The following is a 20,427-nucleotide window of genomic DNA, read 5'->3' as shown; positions in this document are numbered from 1 at the left end:
TTCATAGTAAAGTTGTGAAGAATTTGCCGTGTGTACATTGCTCCTTACGCCACACAAAGACACAGACTGTTTCTGACAAAAAATAAATAAATAAAAAAGTAGATAATTTATCTTTAGCTGCTGCATCTGCTGATTTGTATTTGCTTTCGGGAATGTCAATACTCCAGACGTAAAAGCAGCATGCTGAGCAAGAGAGAAATCAATTTTATTTCAGGGCAGACCTCACTTTGCATTCTTGAGGGAACAATGTGTAGTCAGGATTGTCAGGTGTCGTGGCAACAAGCACACTAATTTTCAGTTAGCAGCACTAATAATATCAAAAATGGTTGAAATGGCTCTGAGCACTATGGGATTTAACTGCTGAGGTCATCCGTCCCCTAGAACTTTAAACTTAAACCTAACTAACCTAAGGACGTGACATACATCCATGCCCGAAGCAGGATTCGTACCTGCGACCGCACGCTTCCAGACTGTAGCGCCTAGGACCGATCGGCCACTACGGCCGGCTGATAATTTCAAACAGTTATTTTCTTCCGATGAGAGCAGTAATTTTTCGTGCATATCCCAAGTAAAACGTTGCACTTCTTACCACGCAACGTCCATAATGTACTTCGGTACTGATTTTCAGTTATATAGTTTTCATTGAGCACAGAATTAGTTTCTTTTACCATTTCGTTACGTTCAAATATTGTATTATTTCACGACACTGTTTGCATGCGCAACATAGGGCGAACCCCACAATTAGTTTTGCTCAGCTATTGAATACTATGCTTACAGTACACGTTACACGACGAAACATGTTTTTGAAATACACTACTGGTCATTAAAATTGCTACTCCAAGAAGAAATGCAGATGATAAACGGATATTCATTGGACAAATATATTATAGTAGAACTGACATGTGATTACATTTTCACGCAATTTGGGTGCATATATCCTGAGAAATCAGTACCTAGAACAACCACCTCTGGCCGAAATAACAGCCTTGATACGCCTGGGCTTTGAGTCAAACAGAGTTTGGATGGCGTGTACAGGTACAACTGCCCATGCAGCTTCAACACGATAGCAAGGTTCGTCAAGAGTAGTGACTGGCGTATTGTGACGCGCCAGTTGCTCGGCCACTATTGAGCAGACGTTTTCAACTGGTGAGAGATCTGGAGAATGTGCTTGCCAGGGCAGCAGTCGAACATTTTCTGTATCCAGAAAGGCCTGTACAGGACCTGAACCTGATGTCGTGCATTATCCTGCTGAAATGTAGGGTTTCGCAGGAATCGAATGAAGGGTAGAGTCACGGGTCGTAACACATCTGAAATGTAACGCCCACTGTTCAAAGTGCCGTCAATGCGAACAAGAAGTGACCGAGACGTGTAACCAATGGCACCCCATACCATCACGCCGGGTGATACGCCAGACACGCCAAACACGGATGCGACCACCATGATGCTGTAAACAGAATCTGGATTCATCCGAAAAAATGACGTTTTGCCACTCGTGCACCCAGGTTCGTCGTTGAGTGCACCATCGCAGGCGCTCCTGTCTGTGATGCAGCGTCAAGGGTAACCGCAGCCACGGTCTCCGAGCTGATAGTCCATGCTGCTGCAAACATCGTCGAACTGTTCGTGAAGGTGATTATTGTCCTGCAAACGTCCCCATCTGTTGACTCAGGGATCGAGACGTGGCTGCACGATCCGTTACAGCCATGAGGATAAGATGCCTGTCATTTCGACTGATAGTGATACGAGGCCGTTGGGATACAGCACGGCGTTCCGTATTACCCTCCTGAACCCACCGATTCCATACTCTGCTAACAGTCATTGGATCTCGACCAAAGCGAGCAGCAATGTCGCGATACGATAAACCGCAATCGCGATAGGCTACAATCCGACCTTTATCAAAGTCGGAAACGTGATGGTACGCATTTCTCCTCCTTACACGACGCATCACAACAACGTTTCACCGGGCAACGCCGGCCAACTGCTGTTTTGTGTATGAGAAATCGGTTGGAAACTTTCCTCATGTCAGCACGTTGTAGGTGTCGCCACCGGCGCCAACCTTGTGTGAATGCTCTGAAAAGCTAATGATTTGCGTAACACAGCATCTTCTTCCTGTCGGTTAAATTCCGCGTTTGTAGCACGTCATCTTCGGGGTGTAGAAATTTTAATGGCCAGTAGTGTAAATATATTCAGTTTTTCTCATATACAGACAAATTTTTTGTAGAGAGCTTACAATCCAATAAGGCGAAGCGTTTCATCGACCCACCGTACAATCTCGATGATCTAGTGTCCGCTGTTACCATAACTTGCAATAGCGTTGTGTCATCATAGGGACACTTAGATGTCACCTGCTGCGCAACCGCATGTCCAGCAGGGGGCGCCCAACGGTGTGGTACTCACAAACACCTTCGTCTACAATGGTACTGTACTCTGTTCTCACTTCAGCTACCGATCGCCGCGCAACCTACGCTACAGGGCGAGCATAAGCCTGCGGACTCAACTTTCTGCGATTATGCGTGGACGCCCAGCACTCCGTCCCCTGCTCGTGACTTCGCTTTCCTTCACCTACTTCCCGCAGATCCTCGCGACAAAAGCACGCGAACATTCGACCAGCTTCCATGATGCTCGTTCCTAGGCACAGCGCCGTAACATTCTGCCCTTTTTCAGAGTCGCACACGTCTCGCCATTTCCCCATTTGCGGCCCGTCTCATCGCTATACTGATCCTCCATTCGCCTCTGCTCCGCATATACACGGGGTGACCCGGAAGTACGTAAACGTTCGGAAACACACTAACTAACGGAATAACGTAGGCAGAGAGATAAAAATTGACACACATGCCTGAAATGACACAGGGTTTTGTTGACATCAAAAACGAGTGCAAAAACTGGCCAACAGATGGCGCTGGACAGCAATACGTCAGCGTCGCCGCATGACAGTCGTGTGTAAAATGAGCTGTAATGAGAGAGGGAACAAGATCATCCGTAGCCCGGCTGATCAAAACCTGCTGGAAAATACGACTTTTATGCAAGATGGCACTCGACCCCACATTGCTACACATGTGGAAGATCTCGTGCGCACATCGTTTGGTGAGAATCGCGTGCTGTACTTCCGTCATGCGTAGCACTACACGTCCCCTGACCTCAATGCGCGTGATTACTGGTTATAGGGTTACCTGGAGTCTCAAATCTACTGCGAATGTCCGACCCCATTATGGATGCTAAAAGACGACATGCGATGGCAACTTCTCACCATACCTACTGATATACTGTGCTGCTGTTCATAACATTGTCCCGCGACTACAGGTATTGCTGATGAACGACGGCCGACATTCTGAGCATTTGTTATAAAGAACATCGTCTTTATTAAAAATCAACTGTTCTGCTAATTATTGCTTTTATATAACATGAAGCGCCATCTTTGGTCTTTTCTGCGCTTTCTTGATTTTAATAAAACCCCATCTTATTTGAAGTGCGTGCGTCAATTTTTACCTCTCTACCAACATTATTCCGAGAAGTATTGAATTTTCCAATGCTAACGGACTTTTGGGTCATCCTGTACTTTCCTTGCTACGTCACGAGCCCTCAGTGCTACCAGCCATCACTTCATCTCGCGGTGGGCGGTGGCCAACATAAGCCAGGACGGTTAGGGAGGCTGACTAAATTTGACTCGTCACTGGTTCTTATAATGGCGTGCAGTTACCGATGTGGCAACGGAAATCTTAGTGTATGTAGTAACGGCTCAGTTACTTGGAACAGAGTTGTTGTTGTGGTCTTCAGTCCTAAGACTGGTTTGATGCAGCTCTCCATGCTATTCTATCCTCCGCAAGCTTCTTCATCTCCCAGTACCTACTGCAACCTACATCCTTCTGAAACTGCTTGGTGTATTCATCTCTTGGTCTCCCTCTACGATTTTTACCCTCCACGCTGCCCTCCAATGCTAAATTTGTGATCCCTTGATGCTTCAAAACATGTCCTACCAACCGATCCCTTCTTCTAGTCAAGTTGTGCCACAAACTTCTCTTCTCCCCAATCCTATTCAATACCTCCTCATTAGTTACGTGATCTACCCACCTTATCTTCAGCATTCTTCTGTAGCACCACATTTCGAAAGCTTCTATTCTCTTCTTGTCCAAACTAGTTATCGTCCATGTTTCACTTCCATACATGGCTACACTCCATACAAATACTTTCAGAAACGACTTCCTGACACTTAAATCTATACTCGACGTTAACAAATTTCTCTTCTTCAGAAACGATTTCCTTGCCATTGCCAGTCTACATTTTATATCCTCTCTACTTCGACCATCATCAGTTATTTTACTCCCTAAATAGCAAAACTCCTTTAGTACTTTAAGTGTCTCATTTACTAATCTAATTCCCTCAGCATCACCCGATTTAATTTGACTACATTCCATTATCTTCGTTTTGCTTTTGTTGATGTTCATCTTATATCCTCCTTTGAAGACACTGTCCATTCCGTTCAACTGCTCTTCCAAGTCCTTTGCTGTCTCTGACAATTACAATGTCATCGGCGAACCTCCAAGTTTTTACTTCTTCTCCATGAATTTTAATACCTACTCCGAATTTTTCCTTTGTTTCCTTTACTGCTTGCTCAATATACAGATTGAATAACATCGGGGAGAGGCTACAACCCTGTCTCACTTCTTTCCCAACCACTGCTTCCCTTTCATGCCCCTCGACTCTTATAACTGCCATCTGGTTTCTGTACAAATTGTAAATAGCCTTTCGCTCCCTGTATTTTACCCCTGCCACCTTCAGAATTTGAAAGAGAGTATTCCAGTTAACATTGTCAAAACCTTTCTCTAAGTCTACAAATGCTACAAACGTAGGTTTGCCTTTTCTTAATCTTTCTTCTAAGATAAGTCGTAAGGTTAGTATTGCCTCACGTGTTCCAACCTTTCTACGGAATCCAAACTGATCTTCCCCGAGGTCCGCTTCTACCAGTTTTTCCATTCGTCTGTAAAGAATTCGCGTTAGTATTTTGCAGCTGTGACTTATTAAACTGATAGTTCGGTAATTTTCACATCTGTCAACACCTGCTTTCTTTGGGATTGGAATTTTTATATTCTTCTTGAAGTCTGAGGGTATTTCGCCTGTCTCATACATCTTGCTCACCAGATGGTAGAGTTTTGTCATGACCGGCTCTCCCAAGGCCATCAGTAGATCTAATGGAATGTTGTCTACTCCCGGGGCCTTGTTTCGACTCAGGTCTTTCAGTGCTCTGTCAAACTCTTCACGCAGTATCTTATCTCCCATTTCGTCTTCATCTACATCCTCTTCCATTTCCATAATATTGTCCTCAAGCACATCGCCCTTGTATAAACCCTCTATATACTCCTTCCACCTTTCTGCCTTCCCTTCTTTGCTTAGAACTGGGTTGCCATCTGAGTTCTTGATATTCATACAAGTGGTTCTCTTCTCTCCAAAGGTCTCTTTAATTTTCCTGTAGGCAGTATCTATCTTACCCCTAGTGAGACAAGCCTCTATATCCTTACATTTGTCCTCTAGCCACCCCTGCTTAGCCATTTTGCACTTCCTGTCGATCTCATTTTTGAGACGTTTGTATTCCTTTTTGCCTGCTTCATTTACTGCATTTTTATATTTTCTCCTTTCATCAATTAAATTCAATATTTCTTCTGTTACCCAAGGATTTCTATTAGCCCTCGTCTTTTTACCTACTTGATCGTCTGCTGCCTTCACTACTTCATCCCTCAGAGCTACCCATTCTTCTTCTACTGCATTTCTTTCGCCCATTCCTGTCAATTGTTCCCTTATGCTCTCCCTGAAACTCTCTACAACCTCTGGTTCTTTCAGTTTATCCAGTTCCCATCTCCTTAAATTCCCACCTTTTTGCAGTTTCTTCAGTTTCAATCTGCAGTTCATAACCAATAGATTGTGGTCAGAATCCACATCTGCCCCTGGAAATGTCTTACAATTTAAAACCTGGCTCCTAAATCTCTGTCTTACCATTATATAATCTATCTGATACCTCTTAGTATCTCCAGGATTCTTCCAGGTATACAGCCTTCTTTTATGATTCTTGAACCAAGTGTTAGTTATGATTAAGTTATGCTCTGTGCAAAATTCTACAAGGCGGCTTCCTCTTTCATTTCTTCCCCCCAATCCATATTCACCTACTACGTTTCCTTCTCTCCCTTTTCCTACTGACGAATTCCAGTCACCCGTGACTATTAAATTTTCGTCTCCCTTCACAATCTGAATAATTTCTTTTATCTCGTCATACATTTCATCTATTTCTTCATCATCTGCAGAGCTAGTTGGCATATAAACTTGTACTACTGTAGTAGGCATGGGCTTTGTGTCTATCTTGGCCACAATAATGCGTTCACTATGCTGTTTGTAGTAGCTAACGCGCACTCCTATTTTCTTATTCATTATTAAACCTACTCCTGCATTACCCCTATTTGATTTTGTATTTATAACCCTGTAATCACCTGACCAAAAGTCTTGTTCCTCCTGCCACCGAACTTCACTAATTCCCACTATATCTAACTTTAACCTATCCATTTCCTTTTTTAAATTTTCTAACCTACCTGCCCGATTAAGGGATCTGACATTCCACGCTCCGATCCGTAGAACACCAGTTTTCTTTCTCCTGATAACGACGTCCTCTTGAGTAGTCCCCGCCCGGAGATCCGAATGGGGGACTATTTTACCTCCGGAATATTTTACCCAAGAGGACGCCATCATCATTTAATCATACAGTAAATCTGCATTTCCTCGGGAAAAATTACGGCTGTAGTTTCCCCTTGCTTTCAGCCGTTCGCAGTACCAGCACAGCAAGGCCGTTTTGGTTAATGTTACAAGGCCAGATCAGTCAATCATCCAGACTGTTGCCCCTGCAACTACTGAAAAGGCTGCTGCCCCTCTTCAGGAACCACATGTTTGTCTGGCCCTCCGTTGTGGTTGCACCTACGGTACGGCCATCTGTATCGCTGAGGCACGCAAGCCTCCCCACCAACGGCAAGGTCCATGGTTCAAGGGGGGGGGGGGCACAGAGTTACATCACTTTAATTATGTTCAAGAACGTTCTACCTCTCTCACCTTCATGGTTGTCTACATTCCCGGAAAGCACTTACCTCTAGTGACAGCAACGATGGAATATACGAAAAGCTCAGGAGCATAATTTATACATTTGCACGATGAAGGTAAATGAGAACCGCGGCTGGGCACCTGGTTAACTGAGGAAGTAAATTAATCCTGTGTTTTCTATTTTGCTTAGCAATAAGACATTTTGTGCTTTCAGACGAGTTCAGGCATCTTTGCAGAGTTACATTGCTACCATTCTCGTTTTGGGTGCTGTGTCTGTTATCCGTGAAATAATAACTTCTTACTTTATCATGTTATTCGAGAAATGAAATAATGTATCACTCACTATCCGCTTCAAACACTTTTTATTATTACATATACTGTGTAAACAGCAATGTGGTTGACATATATGTCTACATTACCACAATAATTGAGCAATACAATATTTCATACGTATAGTTCGCCGTGGTAATATATACGATCATTAATGGAATGTTGTTATATTCGAACAAAATCGCATTTCTTCTTAGCTTTGCTTGATTAGTTAGGTCATTTTTCACTAACAATGCATTATTTTAGGAGCAATATGTGATGAGTATAATTATTACTGAATCAAAGTAACACCAGAAGGTTATCAGGTCCAGATCGATTAGTTACGAATTCTCAGGAATGGGTTTACGGGCATGTCTACACCAGAAAACTCATACAAATGAGAGTCTCTTCCTTAAGGTCGATAAAATATTGATAGTTATGTTGGCAGTACTATTTTGAATATATTTACCTACAGTCGATGTTGCAGAAGCTCACTTCCTGTAGATCCTCTCTCCCAGGGCCCCTGAAACAAGTAATAGGTGTATGAAACATCAGGAGATGAACATCATGGAATAACAGAGACTTCAGAGAGAAGGAGATTACGACGTATATCCGATTCCCATGCATATTAGGAACGAGTGCTTTCTCTGTTCTTTCCTTTCCATCTAAGCAGACACAGAGCCACAGCAGAGCTTGGCCGGGTACAGCTAGTATTCTGACACAGTGCTTGTAAAATGAGAAGGTCGATCTTAAACATGCTATGAAATGCAATACAGGAACTACGTTAACAGAGAACTAGTTGTTTTATTAATGAAATAGTGCATAAAAGCTTGTACCAGTCGCAAAATAAATAAAACGATACGTAATATGCTACATCTGAAAACATCTGAAGCACTTTCAGTCAAAAAAGAAAGCAAATTAAACTAAAATACGAGGGCAGTTCAATAAGTAATGCAACACATTTTTTTTCTCGGCCAATTTTGGTTGAAAAAACTGGAAATATCTTGTGGAATATTTTCAAACATTCCCGCTTCGTCTCGTATAGTTTCATTGACTTCCGACAGGTGGCAGCGCTGTACGGAGCTGTTAAAATTGCGTCTGTAACGGATGTGCGTTGCAAACAACGGGCAGTGATCGAGTTTCTTTTGGCGGAAAACCAGGGCATCTCAGATATTCATAGGCGCTTGCAGAATGTCTACGGTGATCTGGCAGTGGACAAAAGCACGGTGAGTCGTTGGGCAACGCGTGTGTCATCATCGCCGCAAGGTCAAGCAAGACTGTCTGATCTCCCGCGTGCAGGCCGGCCGTGCACAGCTTTGACTCCTGCAATGGCGGAGCGTGCGAACACACTCGTTCGAGATGATCGACGGATCACCATCAAACAACTCAATGCTCAACTTGACATCTCTGTTGGTAGTGCTGTCACAATTGTTCACCAGTTGGGATATTCAAAGGTTTGTTCCCGTTGGGTCCCTCGTTGTCTAACCGAACACCATAAAGAGCAAAGGAGAACCATCTGTGCGGAATTGCTTGCTCGTCATGTGGCTGAGGGTGACAATTTCTTGTCAAAGATTGTTACAGGCGATGAAACATGGGTTCATCACTTCGAACCTGAAACAAAACGGCAATCAATGGAGTGGCGCCACACCCACTCCCCTACCAAAAAAAAGTTTAAAGCCATACCCTCAGCCGGTAAAGTCATGGTTACAGTCTTCTGGGACGCTGAAGGGGTTATTCTGTTCGATGTCCTTCCCCATGGTCAAACGATCAACTCTGAAGTGTATTGCGCTACTCTTCAGAAATTGAAGAAACGACTTCAGCGTGTTCGTAGGCACAAAAATCTGAACGAACTTCTCCTTCTTCATGACAACGCAAGACCTCACACAAGTCTTCGCACCCGAGAGCTGCTCACAAAACTTCAGTGGACTGTTCTTTCTCATGCACCCTACAGCCCCGATCTCGCGCCGTCGGATTTCCATATGTTTGGCCCAATGAAGGACGCAATCCGTGGGAGGCACTACGCGGATGATGAAGTTATTGATGCAGTACGACGTTGGCTCCGACATCGACCAGTGGAATGGTACCGTGCAGGCATACAGGCCCTCATTTCAAGGTGGCGTAAGGCCGTAGCATTGAATGGAGATTACGTTGAAAAATAGTGTTGTGTAGCTAAAAGACTGGGGAATAACTTGGTGTATTTCAATGCTGAATAAAACAACCCCTGTTTCAGAAAAAAAATGTGTTGCATTACTTATTGAACTGCCATCGTATTTGTGCATTACCTAACTAAAACAAATACTCACTTCAATTATTAACCAAAAAAGTAGCCTAAAACATATTCTAAAACCACACTGATTTCAAATGTCACCAACAGAACGTTGAGATATTTTCTTCCAAAAAATAGCACGCTTTTGCAAAACTTACGAACTATCTCTCAGCGGGTCAACAGATCTGTCTTGGATCTGCTCGGCGGCAGTAGATACACTCCGTTAACGACACACTCTTAACGGCCGTCTGCGCTCTGGCCTGTATTTATCGTTGGCCACGCACTGCCTCGAGGCCTGTGAGTAATAAGACAGACCGAGGCGCGTACGTCACGGAGGTAGGCCGAGCTCAACTCAGCAGACGAACTGTGTTTCTGCACCTGTTAACTCGTAACTGGGTGTGTACGTACAAACGAGAATTGCATCTACTGGAATCCACTATTGTGGATTATTACTGTTATTAGTCCTACAATGCTAGGAAGTCCACAGACCTACAAATAATTTGTTACGACTGTACTGGGGTATAACAAAATTAAAATCATGCCAAAATGATTATCAGTTGCATAAGGCACCACGTCTTGTATGAAATGAGGACTTTTACGCAGAAAAGACTAAATGCTATAAACAAGATGTTATATCATTTATGTCGAGAATAGTTCTCAAATTTTGTTCAAATTGGTTCAAATGGCTCTGAGCACTATAGGACTTAACTTCTGTGGTCATCAGTCCCCTAGAACTTAGAACTACTTAAACCTAACTAACCTAAGGACATCACACACATCCATGCCCGAGGCAGGATTCGAACCTGCGACGGTAGCGGTCTCGCGGGTCCAGACTGAAGCGCCGAGAACCGCTCGACCACACCGGCCGGCCTGGAGGCAGGATTCGAACCTGCGACCGTAGCGGTCGCGCGGTTCCAGACTGAAACGCCTAGAACCGCTCGGTCACAGCGGCCGACTAAAATTTTGTTGTCCTACTAATAATCAGTAAGACTTTATAATAGCAGATTACAGTTGAAGATGCAATTCTCATTAGTGTGTACACGCCCCGTTGCAAGATAACAGGTTTAGAAACGCATTCTGTCTGCCGAATTAAGCGAGCAAGCTAGCTACCTACTAGCTCAGGCTTACCTTCGTGACGTACGCGCCGCGGCCTGTCTTTCTCGTGGGCCTCGCACTGCCTCTAGTGACGTCACAATCTAGGTGCTGTACACACGCGGAAGGTGCAGGCACAGTTCGCGCTGCGATTGGTTCCAGGGCGGTGCACACGTATAATCCGCCGTGCACCTAGACACTTCCCTCCTTCATGCCGCAGGATGTATCTTAGCAAGAGACTGCTGCTTCTAGTCAAGATGTGCCGCAAATAGCTTTTCGTCCACTTCGATTCAGTACAACTTAATCAGTTACTCGATCTAAAACGAATAAACCACGTTAGTAAATTTCTTTTCTTCAGGAAAGCTTTTCTTGCTACTATCAGTCTGCATTTTCTGTCTTCCTCACTTCGTCCATTGTCGGTTGCTGCCCGAATAACAGACTTCATCTACTGCTTCTAGAGTCTCATATGCCAAGAGGTTCTAGGCGCTTCAGTCAGGAACCGCGCGACCGCTACGGACGCAGGTTCGAATCCTGCCTCGGGCATGGATGTGTGTGATGTCCTTAGGTTAGTTAGGCTTAAGTAGTTCTAAGTTCTAGGGGACTGATGACCTCAGATGTTAACTCCAATAGTGCTTAGAGCCATAATTCCCCATATTATTCATTTTTCAATCTTAAGATTACTTCAATTAATTAAAGAGTATTTTACATCAGACACTTATTTGTTTTTATTTACAAAGCATCTTTTGTGGTCACTCTAGAAATGCGGATACATAATGTTTGCACATTTTAGTTTTTATAGATTGAAAACCGTATATCTTTGTAACATTGATACCCTTTCCGAATTTTCCGTGGTTTTCTTTATTGATTGCTGAGTGTACAGATTAAATAACTTCAGGGAGAGGACACAACCTATTTCATTTCCTTCTCAGCTGCGACTTCCTTTCATGTTCACCGACTGTTATCGCTGCAGTCTGGTTTGTTGCACAAGTTGCAAATCGTTCGCTCCCAGTCTTTTTTGTCTTAAAAGAGGTAGCAAAATAAAGAAATAGTTCAGGTAAAAAAATGGTTCACATGGCTCTGAGCACTATGCGACTTAACTTCTGAGGTCATCAGTCGCCTAGAACTTAGAACTACTTAAACCTAGCTAACCTAAAGACATCACACACATCCATGCCCGAGGGAGGAACCGAACCTGCGACCGTAGCGGTCGCTCGGTTCCAGATTGTAGCGCCTAGAACCGCATGGCCACTCCGGCCGGCGATCAGGGATGAGTGTGGATTGGAAGCCTTAATTAGGGCCGAGCTGACACTGAGACTGAACATGCAGCCAAGGGAATAGATAAGAGCTGTACGAAGTAAATTTCTTCGCCCGATTCCAGTAAATAAAAAGACAGAGGCGAAAACCTTACAGAAGGGGGTACATATAAAACATGGTGGAACAATATTGGTGCCTGTAGCTAAATTTAGTTATGTACAGAAGAATCTAGAGGCAGCCTTGATCCAGCAGAGTGTATCATGTGACTGGGGAGGAAAATGACAAATACAGGGTGTCCGAAAAGACTTTCCCTGATTGCATAAATTGATAACTCAGACTAGAAGTAAGATACAAATATGAAACTTCTGTCGAATTGTTTACAACTATCAAAGTTTTTTTTTCTGTTTTAGGTTCGCAGTACGTAAGTAGTGGATGAGGTGCAGTGCCCAAGAAGCCATGTTAACCAATCAGGAGAAGGCACAGTGTGTCCTGTGGTAGCATGAGACACGATCACCAACCACAGTGCAGAGACACTTCCAGACAACATTTGGAAGGAATCCACCTGATGTCAAGAGCATTAAAGCCTGGTACGAGAAGTTCAAGAACACGGGATCGGTTGCTGACCTTATGAGGTCTGGTCGACCGAGAACCTCAGCAGACAGGGTGGAAGCTGTAAGGCAGTCCTTTCTGTGAAGTCCGAAGAAATCTGTGCGCAGGACCTCACGTGAATTACAGATGCCAAAAAGCTCTTTCCATGACATTTTACACAAACGTTTATTGCTTCGTGCATACAAACTGCAAATCGTTCAGGCCTTGTTGCCCAGTGACTACACGTCGATATGAATTTCGCGGTCGAAATGCTATCACGTATTGAGGACGATGATGGTTATCTCAGACGAATTGCCTTTTCCGACGAAGCGACCTTTTTTGTCAGTGGAGTAGCGAATCGCCATAATGTGCGCATTTGGGATTCACAACTCCCTGGCGAGATAATGGAGTGCACCAGAGACAGTCCAAAGGTGAATGTTTGGTGCGCGCTATTGCACGATCGAATTATCGGGCCATTCTTCTTCGCTGAGGCTACCATCACACCTGCAGTGCATCTGGACATGTTGCAACTGTATGCTGTTCCTCAGCTGCTTCAGTATCACCCCGATGTCTTGTTTCAGCAAGACGGTGCACCGCCTCATTGGGGTTTGGACGTCCGTGCCTATCTCGATATGAACTTTCCTGGGCGATGGATTGGTCGTGATGGGCCAACGGTTTGGCCTCCACGTTCTCCTAACATAACCCCATTAGACTTCTTTTTACGGGGTTATGTCAAGGACGAGGTCTACCGAAAACGTGTACCAGATCTTGAAACCCTGTGGCAACGGATAACCACAGTCGTTGAATCGATCCCTCCAGTGATGTTGGCTCATGTGTGCACGGAAATTGAATATCGCCTAGATGTGCTACGTGCTACCAAGGGTCTCATGTGGAAGTTTACTGATGTGTGAAAAAAACTTTGATGGTTTGTAAACAATTAGACACCAGTTTCATATTTGTATCTTACTTCTAGCATAAGTTACCAATTTATGTAATCAGGGAAAGACTTTTCGGACACCCTGTATTTTCCACTATAATCAGATTTTGTTCTGTACGTGCTACAACAAACTTTTCAGACAATGCTCCATTTCAAGTAGTTCCCGTGATACGGCGTACCATACTTTCCGCGCTCGCTCGCTGTTTGTTTGGCTTTTTCCGCATGACATTTCACGCACGAGCGGCCGCCTCGGACACAGGTGCGAAAGTCGTCCGCGTGGAGCGGCTGGCCAACATTCCGTGCCCAGCGGAGCGTGGAGTTCGGCACCTCCGGCAACGCGTCACGTTTGTCGCTCTCGAAGCCTTCGGATTGACAGGCGCGCAACTCGTGTACAGGAGCGCCCGCGTCCGCCCCAAGTTGCTACGCCTCGCGCAGATCTCGCGCAGAGATCGCTCCTGGACCATCATTTTGCGCTCGGCCGAGCGTGCGCTAGCGGAATGCGCTCTGCGGCCGGTAGAGCGTGGCCGCATTTCTCGCGCAGTCCGTAGTTCAGTCGCGAAGAGCAGTCTCACGTCTTGCGCTATGGCTCCTACAATGAGGTGTCAAAAGTCACGGGATACCTCCTAATATTTAATCGGACCTCCTTTCACCCGGCGCACTGCAGCAACTCGACGTGGCATGGTTTCAACAAGTTGTTGGAAGCCCCCTACTGAAATGCTGATCCCTGTTGCCTCTACAGCCGTCCATAAATGCGAAACTGTTGCCGGCGCAGGCTTTTGTGCACGACTTCACCTCTTGCTTATGTCCCACGTCGGACCATCCGGGTGGCCAAATCGTTCGTTCACATTTTCCAGACTGTTCTTCAAGGTGTCCTGAAATTCGGACCCAGTGAAATCCGCATCCAGAAAAGGTCGAGGAAAGGTCCTGTAATCTCTCGGTCCGATCTCCGCCCGGCAGGTAGGAGAGACGAAGGCCTTATTTTGCGACAGTGTGTGGCAGCAAGAGTGTTGCCAGTAACACTGCTACAACGCGTCGCTGCCCAGGTCATATACGTCTCAGTTCTTGCCAATGATTTGCCCCGGTGCATGTACACTACTGGCCATTAAAATTGCTACACCACGAAGATGACGTACAACAGACGCGAAATTTAACCGACATGAAGAAGATCTGTCATATGCAAATGATAAGCTTTCCAGAGCATTCACGCAAGGTTGGCGCCGGTGGCGACACCTACAACGTGCTCACATGAGGAAAGTTTCCAACCGATTTCTCATACACAAACAGCACTTGGCCGGCGTTACCTGGTGAAACGTTGTTGTGATGCCTCGTGCAAGGACGATAAATGCGTACCATCACGTTTCCTACTTTGATAATGGTCGGATTGTAGCCTATCGCGATTGCGGTTTATCGTATCGCGACATTGCTGCTCGCGTTGGTCGAGATCCAATGACTGTTAGCAGAATATGGAATCTGTGGTTTCAGGAGGGTAATACGGAACGCCGTGCTGCATCCCAACGGCCTCGTATCACTAGCAGTCGAGACGACAGGCATCTTGTCCGCATGGCTGTAACGGATCGTGTAGCCGCGTCTCGATCCCTGAGTCAACAGATGGGGACGTTTGCAAGACAACAACCATCTGCACGAACAGTTCGACGACGTTTGCAGCAGCATGGACTATCAGCTCGGAGACCACGGCTGCGGTTACCCTTGACACTGCATCACAGACAGGAGCGCCTGCGATGGTGTACTCAACGACGAACCTGGGTGCACGAATGGCAAAATGTCATTTTTTCGGATGAATCCAGGTTCTGCTCACAGTATCATGATGGTCGCATCCGTGTTTGGCGACATCGCGGTGAACGCACATTGGAAGCGTGTATTCGTCATCGCCATACTGACGTATCACCCGGCGTGATGGTATGGGGTGCCATTGGTTACACGTCTCTGTCACCTCTTGTTCGCATTGACGGCACTTTGAACAGTGAACGTTACATTTCAGATGTTTTGCGACCCGTGGCTCTACCCTTCATTCGATCCCTGCGAAACCCTACATTTCAGCAAGATAATGCACGACCGCATGTTGCAAGTCCTGTACGGGCCTTTCTGAATACAGAAAATATTCGAGTGCTACCCTGGCCAGCGCATTCTCCAGATCTCTCACCAATTGAAAAGGTCTGCTCAATGGTGGCCGAGCAACTGGCTCGTCACAATACGCCAGTCACTACTCTTGATGAACTGTGGTATAGTGTTGAAGCTGCATGGGCAGCTGTACCTGTGCACGCCATGCAATCTCTGTTTGACTCAATGCCCAGGCGTATCAAGGCCAGAGGTGGTTGTTCTGGGTACTGATTTCTCAGGATCTATGCACCCAAATTGCGTGAAAATGTAATCACATGTCAGTTTTACTATAATATATTTGTTCAATGAATACCCGTTTATCATCTGCATTTCTTCTTGGTGTAGTAATTTTAATGGCCAGTAGTGTTTAATATCCTGTTCACTGTTTGATGTTCTGGCATTTCGATAACAAAATCATACCCTCGATTCATCAAGGAAACCACGAGACAGTGCAGTATAACTATTTTAAAACAAACGATGTTTTCATTCCGTTAACTTTTCATTACTGGCTACTAAAGGCCTGTTACTTCCGCCAGCAGCACGACCATAGCGTCTAACTCCACATGGTCCAGATAATAATGTCACTGTGATACCTCCGTATGACGAGCCTGTAGTGGCCCGAGAGCTAGTTAATGGTCAAGAAAGCAAATCGTATCCAAATTGAACAAAGCCACTGCTTGGATATTACGTGCAGATAAATCCCCATTTTAAAGCACAGTTGTAGTTCTCCATTCACAGTGAATTAAGTGACTCCGGGTCCTTTTTAAGATGCACTGGACAGCGAAGGTGGGTTTCCTTCACACTGTACGGCGCTGCTGGGTCATTGCCCCCATCTGTGCACCACTTGGCAATGGCTGGCCTAGCGTAGGGCACCAACTAAGTACACCAGACAGCCCACGGCCTCCCACGCTCCTCTGAGCACACAGTCATTCAGTAGGTGCTGCCAAGATCCATTCAGTGTTCAATAGCTCGCCTTTCTCAAAAGATCCTTCTCTGTACGCAACGTCAATGGAAGTACAAGTTATTCCATCATCTTTCGTCCGTGCATGCGGGACACCAATAGTTGCATCTTCCGGTATTTCGGCTGTCAACCGCACACCAATCTTGCGCCAACTGCCCCCCGCCGCTCTCACATCGGACCGTTCCGTGACGTATTTTTGACGAAATTCTTCCAATCCATATGTGGCGTACAGCAAACCAGTGCTTAACAGTATTGGTTAAAAACAGTCTTGGTTGCAATTTTAGTGCAGCCAAAGGGCATCGTCGAATACATCAGGCCAGCATCATCTTCGTAAAACTCAGTAAAAACTTTTCTGGGTGGACGCTTACTACCTGAGCCCCATCTTATTCTGTTACTCGCTCCTGTGAACGGGAACGCGTTATGCAGGCCTTGGAGTCACTCGCGTCCATCCAGAAAAGTTTTTACTGACTTTAACGAAGGCGATGTTGGCCTAGTGTATTCGACGATGCCCTTTGGCTACACTGTCTAAAGGATCGTTCTAAGAAATACCAAATTAAGATCAACCTGAAGATGCCTAAATAAGGCGAAACGCGTAGTTGAAAAACAAAAAACTAAAATTGCATCCAAGACTGTTTTTAACCAATACTATTTCTGATGACACCACAACGCACGCCTGAGGAACGCTCTGATGTGGGTGCTGGCGGAACAGACTGGCAGCACCAGGGCTAGACGCCCGGACCCCCCTACACCTCGCCATGGGGCTCTCCGTCACTTGCAGCGACATTCCTTCCCGAGGCACGGCCTTTGCCCACCAGTCGGGCTCTCGGCACGGAGTTTGCAGTCCAGCAGCTGTAAAAGAACCAATTGGACATGAAACCGACACTTCACCTGAAGAATAGCAAACTCGCCGACACTTTGCGGCAAAAAAAAGTCGCCGAGAACGCCTGCAACTTTTAGAACGTATCTGACACTGAGCTTCTGAAACGCAAAAGTTAACTCTGCCCAAAGACGGACCATGTGGACGCCAACTTGCTTTTACTTTCCTAAAATATTTTCACTTTAGTGGATGGGCGTCATTTTAAATTATACTGTAAAAAAAAATTTCAAGCTAAAATGTGAGGACTTTTTCCCTCTAGTCTTCGATAAATACCACGGCTAAATTATACACAGCGCGGCCAGGCGTGCAGTGAGCACTAAAGGGGTGTTATTAATAGCCAGATTCTGGCAGGGGAAAACTTGGCCGGCGTTTCGATAAGCCGCTTTGTCGAGTCCGCTGAAGGCACCAACAGCGTAGCTAGTAGCTGCGTAGCCACAGCAGGTAGAGTACACCTCTTGGGTGCAATTCATGAGGCCGCCGCTACCATCACACTCTTACATTCTATCTGTAGAGCTTTAATGAGCAATGCTTCAGACTTTGATCGTCAAAATTTTTCCCATTAAAAATAAGTTGACATCAACACACACTATCACTAAAGCTAACGTTACTTTCAATAAAAAATTTTCTGGGCTTACTACCGCATTGTCAATATGTATAACTACCGACGTTTCGGTCCCTGTTGCAAGTGGCCGAAACGTCGGTAGTTATACATATTGACAATGCGGTAGCAAGCCCAGAAAAATTTTGTTGAATGTCACAATGGCCGTGGAAGCCTGCGTCTATATCTAACGTCACTTGTTTTGCACGGAAAGTGTTCGCATCCCACGATATCTACCAGCAGGAAACACACATTTTACAATATGGAGCACTTACCCAACAGAGAAGAAACAAAAACTTTGAGGTTCCCGATGACATTGTAATTCTGTCACAGACAGCAAAGGACTTGGAAGAGCAGTTGAACAGAATGGAAAGTGTATTGAAAGAAGGATATAAGATGAACATCAACAAAAGCAAAACGAGGATAATGGAATGTAGTCTAATTAAGTCGGGTGATGCTGAGGGAATTAGATTAGGAAATGAGACACTTAAAGTAGTAAAGAAGTTTTGCTGCTTGGGGAGCAAAATAACTGATGATGGACAAAGTAGAGAGGATATAAAATCTAGACTGGCAATGGCAAGGAAAGCGTTTCTGAAGAAGAGAAATTTGTTAACATCGAGTATAAATTTGTCAGGAAGTCGTTTCTGAAAGTATTTGTATGGAGTGTAGCGATGTATGGAAGTGACACATGGACGGTAAATAGTTTGGACAAGAAGAGAATAGAAGCTTTCGAAATGTGGTGCTGCAGAAAAATGCTGAAGATTAGATGGGTAGATATAATTAATGAGGAGGTATTGAATAGAATTGGGGAGGAGTTTGTGGCACAACTTGACAAAAAGAAGGGACCGGTTGGTAGGACATGTTCTGAAGCGTCAAGGGATCACAAATTTAGCATTGGAGGGCAGCGTGGAGGGTAAAAATCGTACAGGGAGATCAAGAGATGAATTCACTAAGCAGATTCAGAAGGATGTAGGTTGTAGTAAGTACTGGGAGATGAAGAAGCTTGCACAAGATAGAGTAGCATGGAGAGCTGCATCAAACCAGTCTCAGTACTGAAGACAACAACAACAACAACCACAACAACCACAACCACAACGGCAGTTTTACGAAAGACATTAATTTTGCATAACAGCGAACAGTAATTCAGAATGCCGCACGACTTAATATGATTATAGAGTTAACATTCATACTGATCACATCTTATAAAGTGTGTTTCAAAAAGAATATACTTACTTCGAACGTCTATATTTATTAGCTATAGGACGTACAGCTATGAAACTTGGGACGCACGCGCTGACGAATCTCTCAAGTTCAGATTACGTATGTTCCGCATTTGCTCCACCAGCGACACGAACAGATCACATCGCTAGTCGGATTCCTTCCATTCACGAGCAAGCATGTCCATCGTCATTAGTGTCATGGGATTACGGAGCCGGTTCTTCATCTGTTCCGAGTTATGTGATGTGGTAATGGTGGTGGATAAACGTTGTCGTTAATGAAACCCCACAGGAAGGAGTCACAAGGCGTCAAATCGGGGTACCGTTTACACTAACTCCGCCTTCTTTTTTTCCGTCTTTTTCTTGTGCCTTTGTCCCGCATTGGCGCAGGGTGGCCATGGTTATTAGCGTCCACAAGGGCGGAATGTGAGTACTCCAACTGTCTGCGTGTTCTGTTATTCATGGTAAAGTGAGCGGAAGTATTCTAAATGTTTGCGAATCGTATCCGGTATCCACCTAGTTGCATGCGGGAAACCGCCTCAAAACCACATCCAGGCTGACCGGCACGCCCCCCTCGCCGTTAATCCGCTGGGCGGATCCAATTTGGATCCGGCGCACCTCCCTGTGCCGGAAGCGGTGCTGTAACTCGCACGGCTATCCGACAGGGTGAGTACACAAACTCTGTTAAGAGGTGACGACAGGAAGGGCATCCTGCCATCCCCACATTAATGATGCTAAGCGTCTTCTAACCAAACTGCGTGTCTACGGAGTATCGTCTCAGTTGTTCGACTGGATTCCTGATTTCCTGTCAGGCAGGTCACATTTCGTAGTAACTGACGGGAGGCCATCGAGTAATGCAGAAGTACTATCTGGCGTTCCCCAAGGAAGTGTTATAGGCCCTCTGCTGTTCCTGATCTACAAACCGACATCTGAGACAATCTGAGCAGCCCTCTTCGATTGCTTGCAGATAATGCTGTCATTTACCGTCTTGTTAAGTCATCAGATGACTAAAATGATTTAGACAAGATTATGTGGTGCAAAAAGTGCCAGTTAACTCTAAATAATGAAAAGTGTCAGCTCATCCGCATGAGTACTAAAAGAAATGCGCAAAATTTCGGTTACACGAAACATCACACCAACCT

The 20,427-nt window shown here is 45.2% G+C and overlaps 1 protein-coding gene across 5 annotated transcripts in view; it reads right to left on the bottom strand.

Annotated features, from left to right (window-relative positions):
* The window catches only part of LOC124805094 (guanine nucleotide exchange factor for Rab-3A-like), a 494,280-nt gene that overhangs the window by 394,007 nt on the left and 79,846 nt on the right, over window positions 1–20,427 (bottom strand). For 2 of the 5 annotated variants that reach the window (XM_047265532.1, XM_047265533.1), the window contains exon 2: window positions 7,847–7,900. The gene's annotated coding sequence lies outside the window, so the exon portion shown is untranslated. The remainder of the gene's footprint in view (window positions 1–7,846; window positions 7,901–20,427) is intronic. The other 3 variants (XM_047265534.1, XM_047265535.1, XM_047265536.1) reach the window with 2 other exon arrangements.

The sequence above is a fragment of the Schistocerca piceifrons genome, chromosome 7 (genome assembly GCF_021461385.2).
Source record: "Schistocerca piceifrons isolate TAMUIC-IGC-003096 chromosome 7, iqSchPice1.1, whole genome shotgun sequence".
Lineage (NCBI taxonomy): Eukaryota > Metazoa > Arthropoda > Insecta > Orthoptera > Acrididae > Schistocerca > Schistocerca piceifrons.
The sequence above is the reverse complement of the archived record's forward strand: the minus strand, read 5'-3'. Positions and strand labels throughout refer to the sequence as shown.